Source organism: Xenopus laevis, chromosome 2S (assembly GCF_017654675.1).
Source record: "Xenopus laevis strain J_2021 chromosome 2S, Xenopus_laevis_v10.1, whole genome shotgun sequence".
NCBI lineage: Eukaryota > Metazoa > Chordata > Amphibia > Anura > Pipidae > Xenopus > Xenopus laevis.
Window position 1 is genome coordinate 33,384,882 of NC_054374.1, and position 10,596 is coordinate 33,395,477.

Below are 10,596 nucleotides of genomic sequence, written 5' to 3' on the forward strand. Positions count from 1 at the left end.
TCCACATTAATATAGCAACCATGTGCGGATTCAAATTGGAGACTGGAATACAAGTTGGAGAAGGTCTGAATTGCAATGTGATTAATAAAAAGTTGCAATAACAATAAATCTGTAGCCTTACAGAGCATTTGTTTTTAGATGGGGTCAGCGATCCCCATTTGAAATATGGAAAAAAGGAAGAAGAAGACAGAAAATAATTAAAAAATACTATAAAAATAAATAATGAAAACCAATTGAAAAGTTGCTTAGAATTGGCCATACTATAACAAACTAAAGGTTCACTTAAAGGAACAATGTAGAAATAAAAACTGGGTATAAAAAAAAAATGTTTCAAATATAATTAGTTAGGTAAAAATGTAATGTATAAAGGCTGGAGTGACTGGATGTCTAACATAATAGCCAGAACACTACTTCCTGCGTTTCCTGCGTTACCAGGCAGTAACCAATCAGTGACTTGATGGGGGGGCACATGGGTCATAACTGTTGGTTTTGAATCTGAGCTGAATGCTGAGGAACAATTGCAAACTCACTGAACAGTTATGTCCCATCTGGGCCCCTTTCAAGTCACTGACTAACTCAGAGTTAGAGAGCTGAAAAGCAGGAAGTAGTGTTCTGTTATGTTAGACATTCACTTACTCCAGCCTTTATACATTAAATTTTTGGCCAATGTACCCAGTTTTAATTTTTCCACTGAATAATTCCTTTAACGGTGAACCAGCCCTTTAAGTTAAAAAAGAAATACCCAAATGACACACAAGAATCATTGCCATATTGCAACTACAAACACTGCCCATGTAAAATAAAATACATAATAATTGAAAGGGTATAAAGTTAAAAAAAAACAAAACAGGCAGATTTGCAGAAGACCAGCACCATTAGTAATAAATAATGGATATAACAAATTTATAAAACAAGATAACAGAAGAGTTAGGCAGCATTAGATACTTTCTCAGATATGGGATGGAAGGGATTAGTAGGAATTACATTATGTGGGATCCAGCAAATATTCTGTCATTTTAATGTGGGCATGCATGTGAAAGAATCAGGATTTATGGGAAATTACATATTGTCTTCCCATTTTTTCACAATGAAAAAAAAAACCCTCATCTAACCGCATACCCAATTATTTGCTCTATGTTTTTTTGATGCCTTATGAGTAATCTGTATACGAGAACAGAAACAGAGGATTCAGCTGCAGAGGAATAAAAGACGAGAGGTTGTAAAATGGACAGAATGTATTTAAATAAAAAACAAAGCTTAGTCAGACCTGGCACGGAAACCCCAAGTCTGCCAAGTTCACAATGGGTCTCCCGATTCATATAATGCTGTCAGATAACAAAGAAACCCAACTGGTCACTGCCATGAGAACCTGCCTTTAGCTATGGGACTAGCACAAGATCCGAGTAGCTCAAAAATTGCTTATTTTTATGTGCAACGTTTCACATGCTCTAAAACGTATTCTGGAAAATGCAGGCTGCATACTTGTAAACCATCCAGCTTGCAAGGCATTCTGGGAAACTCATCCTCTTTCCATTTATTCTCCTCTGGATCAAAGGTTAAGATGGAATCACTATAATGGCCATTGTAACACAGGCCACCGAGCACTATGATTTGATTGTCTAGCACGGCTACTCCATGACCACTCCTACCTATTGGCATGGACGCCAAAATAGTCCACTGATCCATATCAGGATCATAAACTTCTGTAGAGGGGCAGCCCTGCGATTCAAAGAAGCCCTTAAAATAACGCAGACGCCACCAAAGACATAGAGTTTGCCATTGTAAGAAATCATCTTGTGGAAACATCTAGCGTAATTCATTTTGCACTTATTTTCCCAGCAGTTTGTTAGAACCTGTGTTCTTCTGGTTCTTTGTTCCACAGTCCCCTCTTTGCTTGGGTCAAACACACACACCTGTTTGGAAGTTGAAGAGGAGGTAATGCCCCCTGTGATGAAAAATTTATAATTAAGAACAGTCCCTTCATGGCCGTATTTGTTGACAGGGTAAGGGTCGACAAACTCCCATTTATTTTCTATGATATCATATCGCTCTGTGGAGTAAAAGGTTTCATCCCGCGTCCTTCCAGCCACAGCATAAACATATCTACCAATGACTCTGACAGCAAATTCTGACCGTGGCACAGACATGTCTGCCATTCGCAGCCAGCTGTTTTGACGTGGATCATATCGGAATACTTTAGAAGATGGCAAGGCAAGGCAATCGGGACGGAGAGGAACCAGGGGACCTTCCAGCTCCCACCACACACGAGGCTTATGAAGAAGAAGGATCTTGCTATTAATAAGCAGGATAGTAGCGGCAGGGCTAATGACCCACAAGCTAATCACCCATCTATACAATCTGCTAAAAATGGGAAGACATTGCCCTTTATATGGGCTCCCTCTTGGTAAAAGCAAAGGAGAAAAAAAAAGAAAAATTTGAAAGTGTTAATAAACAGATTGTAATGTAAAGAACTAGCAAGACCAGGGATGTTCACATGAACGTGGAATTTCTAAGAAATACATGATACATTTAAACGTAAATAGTATGACAGATCAAATGTAAAATTAAATTTTGGTCTTACTAGTTCTTTAAAGATTGAGTGAGATCACTTACTGAAACCACCCAAGAAATCATGATATGGCTGATGGAATAATGAAAACACAAAGTGAATGCAAAAATCATAATTCCTTTATTTATTTTTTTTAAAGTTAAAGAACTTTGATAAATGCAAAGTGTGGAAAACAAACAATCATTTCTTATACTGATGCAGTGACACAACCTTCAAAGCAACTCCTTTTGAAACATAAGAATCAAGACAAATTATTCTGACAGGCACAATATTTGCAGTCTACATTTCTGCTCTCCTTTCATTTACCCACCTGCTAACGGCTTTTTCACATTTCATTATTAGAATAGGGAGCATGAGGTGTCAGAATGATGATCTAGAAAAATATTATAGCTCAATGTAACCAACTTCTTGAGAATTCCTTCAGTATTAAATACACGAGCCTTGGGGTGATAAAACCTTACATGGTTTCTTCATCCGTATACCTCAGCTTCCTGTAAATCTGGTGTTTTTTGTTTTTTTTAATGAAGAAAACACACAAGAGTTAAGGAACCTGAAGGCTCAAGTATTCTTAAATCAGCCCCTAACTCAAGATATATGATAATCTCCTCCCATCTGCAAACAACCAGCAGCAATGTAACAGCATGCATATCTAACAGATCCAACGAGTCAGATATAGCCACGATTAAAAGGTGTGTAAACGCTGGAAAAAAATGTAAAGGGAAAGTCAACCCCAAAATAAAAATTTCCCTAATAAAAGAAAACATAAACCTAAGCAACTTTCCAAACTACATTAATAATGGTCAGTGCTTTTGAGGTTATTTGTAAAAACAATTGCTATTGACAGCAGCCTCTGTTTAACTCATGTTTGTTATTTTTTAAACAATGTTAAACAATGTTGCAAAAGTCTTGGTCCCCCAGCAAAGACAAGTCTGTTACCTTGTCTTATTTTATTTTAACAGTCTGAGCCACTAGAGAACAGAAAGGGACAAACACTGCTTTCAATAGCAATACATATACAAATAACTTAGAAACTGGAGAAAATTTGTAATGAATGTATATTTCAAATTAGCTCACAATTATGTCTTGCTTTTATTAGGCAAAAAAAAAAGTTGTTTTTTTTTGAGTGGACATTACCTTTAGTGAGCTCTCTACTAAGTACTTTTGCAATTTTCAATTATATTTTTTCTCCAAGACAATTTTGCAACAGCGCCACATGCTGGTTACTTTGGCTGACTTCCTACAAACTTATTATTCCGTTTATACAAATAAAAGAGCTGGTCATGTGGATCTGGAAAAACTGAGAAAGAGACATTGCTCATTTCACTTCACATTCATAAGATGCGATACTAGCAGACAAAATATTAATCTTGGACTGACTAGGTGCAAATTGAGGAGTCAGTGGATAATCTCTAAAAATGAACCCGTACTGTGTTGGACAAGGCCAGATTATTGAACAGAATGGTCCAAACTGGGTAAACTGCCTGGGCATGTATTGCTATTATACTAAAAATCTGATGTTATTATCATTCACATAATAGCAAGACATTTCTACATCAGTAAGGGCAGCACTACACGCCGATTTCACCGCGATCCGCCGTGCTGCGCAAATCACAGGCGACGGAAACAAGGTAAGTAATGGAAGTGTTGGATAGTGTTGCATTGTTGATGCGACACGACTGTCGGATGCAGAGGCAGAGTGCATCGTCTGCATCCAACAGTCGTGTTGCGTTGCATCAATGCTGCGACACGATGCGACAATTGAATTACTTACCTTATTTCCATCGCATCCGACGCGACGCCTGCGATTTTGCGGCGGAATCGCCCATGTAGTCCTGCCCTAAACGGTTGTTGGTGATCTGTACAGCTGATGAGGAATTGAATGTTCTGCTTCCAATTAAGTTGCTCTGTGCCAACAACTCCACTGTATCAGTAAATCAAAATAGTAAAGGAAGGAGAACTCCAGCAGACTCTCTGCAAAACTTTTATTCCTGTTTGTGGAATACTTGGAATAAAAGTTTTGCAGAGAGTCTGCTGGAGTTCTCCTTCCTTTACTATTTTGATTTACTGACATTTCTACATCAGACTTACTGCATGAAACTATGTTTGTATCAGTTTCCAGAGAATTACAACATCCTTATGTTCCAGAATAGAATATGGCAACACACAAACTACTAAATGAAAAGCAAAAGAATATCATCATGGGGGGGGTCTTACCAATTTAGTAATTATAATTACTTACCTGATAACCTGGGCTGGTGCTCCTTTTCAATGAATACTGCACCGGGCCGCGGTTCTAAGATGGAAGGAGAGCCACATTGCCACCTTCTTCTGTCTCTCACGGATCCCTCCTGGCCACTGAGGGTGATTTTTCATCCGATTTTCATGTTTTTTTTTTCACCTGAAAACTCAGAATTTTGCTCGAAAACTTCAGGGTATTACCAAAAAACCAGCACATATCAAAAAATCATTGGGACTTCTCGCTTTGACTTATATGCAACCTCGATAGGTCTAATGGTCCCCATAGACGCAAAGATTTTTCTTGCCGAATGACCGATTTTAGAGAAGTCCGACCAATCCTTCGAAATCATTGTGCGGTTAGTGGGATTCGAACGATCGTACATCTTACGATTTTTCATCCAACATCTGTCAGAAAATTGATCGGCCAGGTATAAAAAATCTTTATCGTCCCAGTGCAATCTATCTATGTTTGCAGGGCCAAGTAGGCAGCTACTCTTCAGTTTTGCTGGCAATATCGCCTGAAATGGTCTTTTTACTTGATGGACACGTTCATTTAAACAATCATTTCGAGATAATCGTGGTCTCACGATAATGATTGGATCTTTTAAAAATCTTTACATCTATGGCCAGCTTTAGATGCCGGATTTTCAGATTTGGACTTTTCCATCCTCTGGGTTTAATAAATTCTGAAAAATTCGTGATTTTTTTTTTTAAAGTCTGGTTTTATATAAAAAAAAAAAATCACAAATTTTTCATTATTTTTCCATTCGGAGTTTAGTAAATAGCCCCCTGTCTGTATCCAACTTAGACTGGAAAAAATGCACCTCCCTCAATAAAGGAATGTGGGGAGAGGCTTTTTCTGTGCTGTTTTTTTCCTCTTCTAAAAGCCTGTTGTGTTTCTGAGGTAGTGACTGGTCTGAGAGCTTAAAAAAAAAACCAAGAGACAAACAAAATAGTGTGTTACACAGTGGAAAGTAGGTTATTTGCAGCCCCAGGGTGCACACTGACTTCTGAACAAGGGAAAACAGCAGCATTCCGGTATCTTGTGAAAGAGAAGGAATCAGTGGCGGAACTACCGGGGGAGCAGGGGGTGCGAGCGGGCCAGGGCCCGCACCCCCTCGGGGCCCCCCGGCAGCTCACGCGCCACTGACAAAGCCGGCCAAATGCGGCCGTATGGAGGGCCCGCCCCCTCTAGTGACGCTTATTTTCCTTTGTCACTTGAGTGAAGATTTACAAGTTACAGGAGTGCTGCTGTTTTTCATTGCTTATAAATGGGCAGTTCACCTTTAAATTTAACTTTAAGTGGTATTCGGAGATAAATTGCAATTGCAGTATTTTTTGTTATTTAGCTTTTTATTCAGCAGTTCTCCATTTTGCAATTTCAGCCATCTGGTTGCTAGGGTCCAAATTACCCCAGCAACCAGATTTGAATAAGAAACTGGAATATGAATAGGACAGCAGGGCCAGAACAGAAAGATTTGTAGTAAAAAGTAGCAATAACAATACATTTGTTTTTGACATAGGATCAGCGACCCCCAAGCTGGAAAAAGTCAAAAGAGGTAGGCAAATCATTCCAAAACTATAAAAAAGAAAACATAAATACCAAACGAAAAGTTGCTTAGAATTAGCCATTCTATAACATACTAAAGGTATGTAAAGAAAAAAAAAAAAAGAGATTGTGAATCCAAAACACCCTTAAAGGCATTCTTGCAAAACAGTCCAGTGTCTGTATATGACATGCTTTCTACTGAGAGACGTACATAAACTGCGTTGCCATCAAAATATGTCTGGTTATCATCCAGGGACCAATAACTGTAAGGGGCCCATTTACTAAGGATCGAAGTGAATTTTCGAATAGGCCAAAATTCGAATGGAAAATACTTCACTAATTCAACCATTCGAAAATCGAATTACTGTCTTTAAAAAACTTCGAATTCGACACTTTTCCACCTTAATCCTGTTACATTGCTGTTTAGCCTATGGGGGACCTCCTATAACCTTTCTGAGTGTTTGGCTAAGTTAAAAGTATTCGAACAATTTAATCAATCAAACGATTTTTACTTCGATCGAAAACGCCCGTTTTCGATCGAAAAAATACTTTGACTATTGAAGTATCAAATTCGATGGTCGAATTCCGAAGTTTTTTAACTTCAAATTCGACCCTTAGTAAATGTGCCCCCAAATGTCTGCAGCAATTCCCCTTGGCTGCTACAAACACTTCTTGTGACATACTATTGGAAACAAAACCAGCCTATTGGGTTTATTTCATGTATTTTTTGGCTACTCCGACCATCGAATTGGCTATTTCGACCACGAGTTTGAATCAAACTAAAAATCGTTTGACTATTCGACCATTCGATAGTCGAAGTACAGTCTCTTTAAAAAAAACTTCGACCAACTACTTCGCCACCTACAACCTACCGAACATCAATGTTAGGCTATGGGGAAGGTCCCATAGGCTTTCTAACAAATTTCTGATCGAAGGAAAATCGTTCGGTTGATGGATTAAAATCTTTCGAAACGTTCGGTTCGAAGGATTTAATCGTTCGATCGGTTTTTCCTTGGATTGTTCGATCATAGGAAATGCAGTAAATCCTTCGACTTCGGTATTAGAAGTCAAAGGATTTTACTTCGACCATTAGTAAATGTGCCCCTTAGGGTATGAAGATCCAAATTGAGGAAAGATCTGTTATCCAGAAAGCCCGAGGTCCCCAGCATTCTGATAACAGGTCCAATAGCTGTACCTTGTGCCGACAACTAACTGCTATAGCAAAGTTCAAACTACAAATTTGTATGCAGTTATTTTTACCCATTATTTGGCATGATCTCATTGATTATTGCCAGGACATATTTCAGTATACTGATATTTAACATCACAAAAGTTTATACAAATAGTGTCAATTCTGCATATTGTGAGTTTAGTTTACACATAAAATCAAATTGTAAAACACCAGAGACTTTGTGCCATACCAACCTCTAGCAAGGAACAGACCAACAATTCCAGCAAATCCAATCAAGCCCAGCCTTGGGTTGAAACCTGGAGGAACAACCTTCAGAAATTCATATGTCCCTACAAACAGTGCAATACAGCGGTTCAGCAATTCACAATTCATCATATGTTGTAGATTTCACAGTTCTGAGGTAAAGAAGGGACAGAACAAGATGGAGAAAGGCAGGCACTTTTAAAAATGATTGTCCAGTCCCAATTTCCCCACAGGCTAATTAAATGAACTACTAATGTTCCTGTGCAGATTATGTCAGTTTAACTTACATTTATATTACTATACTTATGTCAATTCTAATTTGCTGACTATAGTCAACCAGAAATGGTGTGGAGATACCCTGGAGCTAAATGATGAAATTTGGGAAGTTGATTGTGCCTCAAATGTCTTTCATTTATGCTTTTTCCCATATGCTCTGGGAGTGGCCTTTAATATGAGGGTTCTAGTGAGGATTACATAGAAAGTTCCTATGCTCTTCCAGTTATAATCTAGCTGGAATTATAAACATGATCTCTTATAGTAAAGGTGGCCATACACAGGGAGATCCACTTGTTTGGCGATGTCGCAAAATGAGCGGATCTCTCCCCGATATGCTCACATTGAGGTGGGCGATATCGAGCCGAACGGATCAAAATGGCAATACGGGTGTTCGGATTGCGGAACGGCATCAACGATCAGATCCATCGGGAATTTTTACCCTGCCCGATCACTATCTGCCCAACTTTCAGCCAGATATTGATCGGAGACACCCATTGGATGGCCCCACATACGGGCCAATAAGTTGCCGACTGAGCCCGAGTATGGGGGCCTTTAGTTGTGTTATTTACAATTGTTTTTCTATGCCAAACTGATGTCCCCATTTTTAATAATGGCACACTGTCACTTTGCAGTTTGCTAGTTAGTTTCAATTCATATAAATGAGATGAGCTGATTTGCCCTTGCTAATAACAACTTTTTAGTTCTATTTCTTTCCAAGCCCATGTGTACACATATCAGTGTGCTCAGGTCTCATCTTATGCACCACTTGTATTCCTACTGCATGGAAAAAAAGTAGCCAATTCGTTGGTCGAAGTAGCCAAAAAAACAATTCGAAATTCGAACTATTTTTCCTCTATTCCTTCACTCGAGCTTAGTGAATGGGCCCCATGGACTTTTCTGGATAATGGATCTTTCTGTAATATGGATCTTTCTGTAATTTGGATCATCATACCTTAAGTCTACTATAAAATCATGTAAACATTAAATAAACCCAATAGGCTGATTTTGCTTCCAATAAGGATTAATTATATCTTAGTTGGGATCCAGTACAAGGTACTGTTTTATTATTACAGAGAAAAAGGAAATAATTTTTTAAAATATGGATTGTTTGAATATAATCCGTAATTTTCTGAACTTTCTGTATAACTGATTTCCGGATAACGGATCCCATACTTGTACCAAATATAAGGTTTATTTATGACTTAAGGGAGTTTTCCCCACAAGTCATTACAGGTGCCCACTTAGTAGCTCTGCTGCATGTGGCTAATATGGACAGTTTTTGGATTATCACATGCGATTTGCAGTATAGTAGTGGGAACTTCACAGTTTCCAGTGTGAGGCATTATTAATAGCATTACCATCTAATTCAGTAAACTCACCAGGTTTGGGCTGGCAGCTTTGCTAGTGCCCATGCATGTGATTTCACACAATCAATATACAGCCCTTGTAGATCTGTGGCAATAGGAGCATTAAAGAAGTTTTGGATAGTAGTGGTCAACCATAGGGCGTGCGGCTATAAAAAGGAAGCCGGAAGTCGGCAGGGAGAGCAGGAAAAAGAGCTCACCCCGGACACGCCCGGATATATATATATATATATACACACACACATATATATATATACTTACCACCTGCAGAGAATTGAATGACCCAGGCAAATTGTGTATGTTAGCACTTGAATAATGGAATTGATCTGAAATGAACACTGACACGCAAATTACTGTATAAGGTCCAGTAAATGACAGTGATCAAAAGTCCAATTATTAAAGGACATGGAGGTTACACAGAAAAGTTCTATTGGTTAGAAAAGTAGAAGCTGCAAATTGTAAGGTTTAGTTCATCAATAAGTCCAATTATGGTGTAGCACCCAGTGTGTACGACATTACCTGCCACCAGCTTCTATATGGCGCTACAGCCTGTCTGAGCCACAAAACTCCCTCTTCTATCTGTGTCTGTTTGTCTTCAACATATTTGGCTTCTTGCACAGGATTTAAATACAGGGAAAGCTGCAAATATTTAGAGAGATTAAGCAAATAAACATTGGAACTTTGTACATAGACTATAGAATCAGTTGTAGAAGGACTGTTTGGAGCTGATCTTTACTCTCTTCTAATATTAACAGTTAAAAATAACACACTGGAACAAAACCTGGAACAAAAACCATAGGACATGAAAGATAAAACACTTCCTGCTCTGTCATCTCTTTTATTCTATTAAGCCATGCAGCATTTTTCTCTGCTTATCCTGCCAATATTCCTATATCTGATTGGTCTGGTACTACTGTGCATCATGTTTATCTTTCTGCAATATTACTGAATATCGGTAATGAACTGTCAACACCTTTATCTATCGCAAGGCCTTATTTTATAACCAAACACATGTTCAGACATTTGAAATGGCTACCCCTTGAGTTATCTCTATAGTAGAGTAATAATCATCCTTTGCAAGCAGAAATATAGCTTGTAACACACTAGTTTACATATTTTATACTTAGAAAAAGATATCTGTTCTTTATATTCTCCTCTTCTTTAT

At 38.3% G+C, this 10,596-nt stretch overlaps 1 pseudogene; it reads right to left on the bottom strand.

Annotated features, from left to right (window-relative positions):
- Window positions 1-677: 677 nt before the first annotated feature.
- Window positions 678-2,438, bottom strand: LOC121400747 (annotated as a pseudogene).
- Window positions 2,439-10,596: the final 8,158 nt, after the last annotated feature.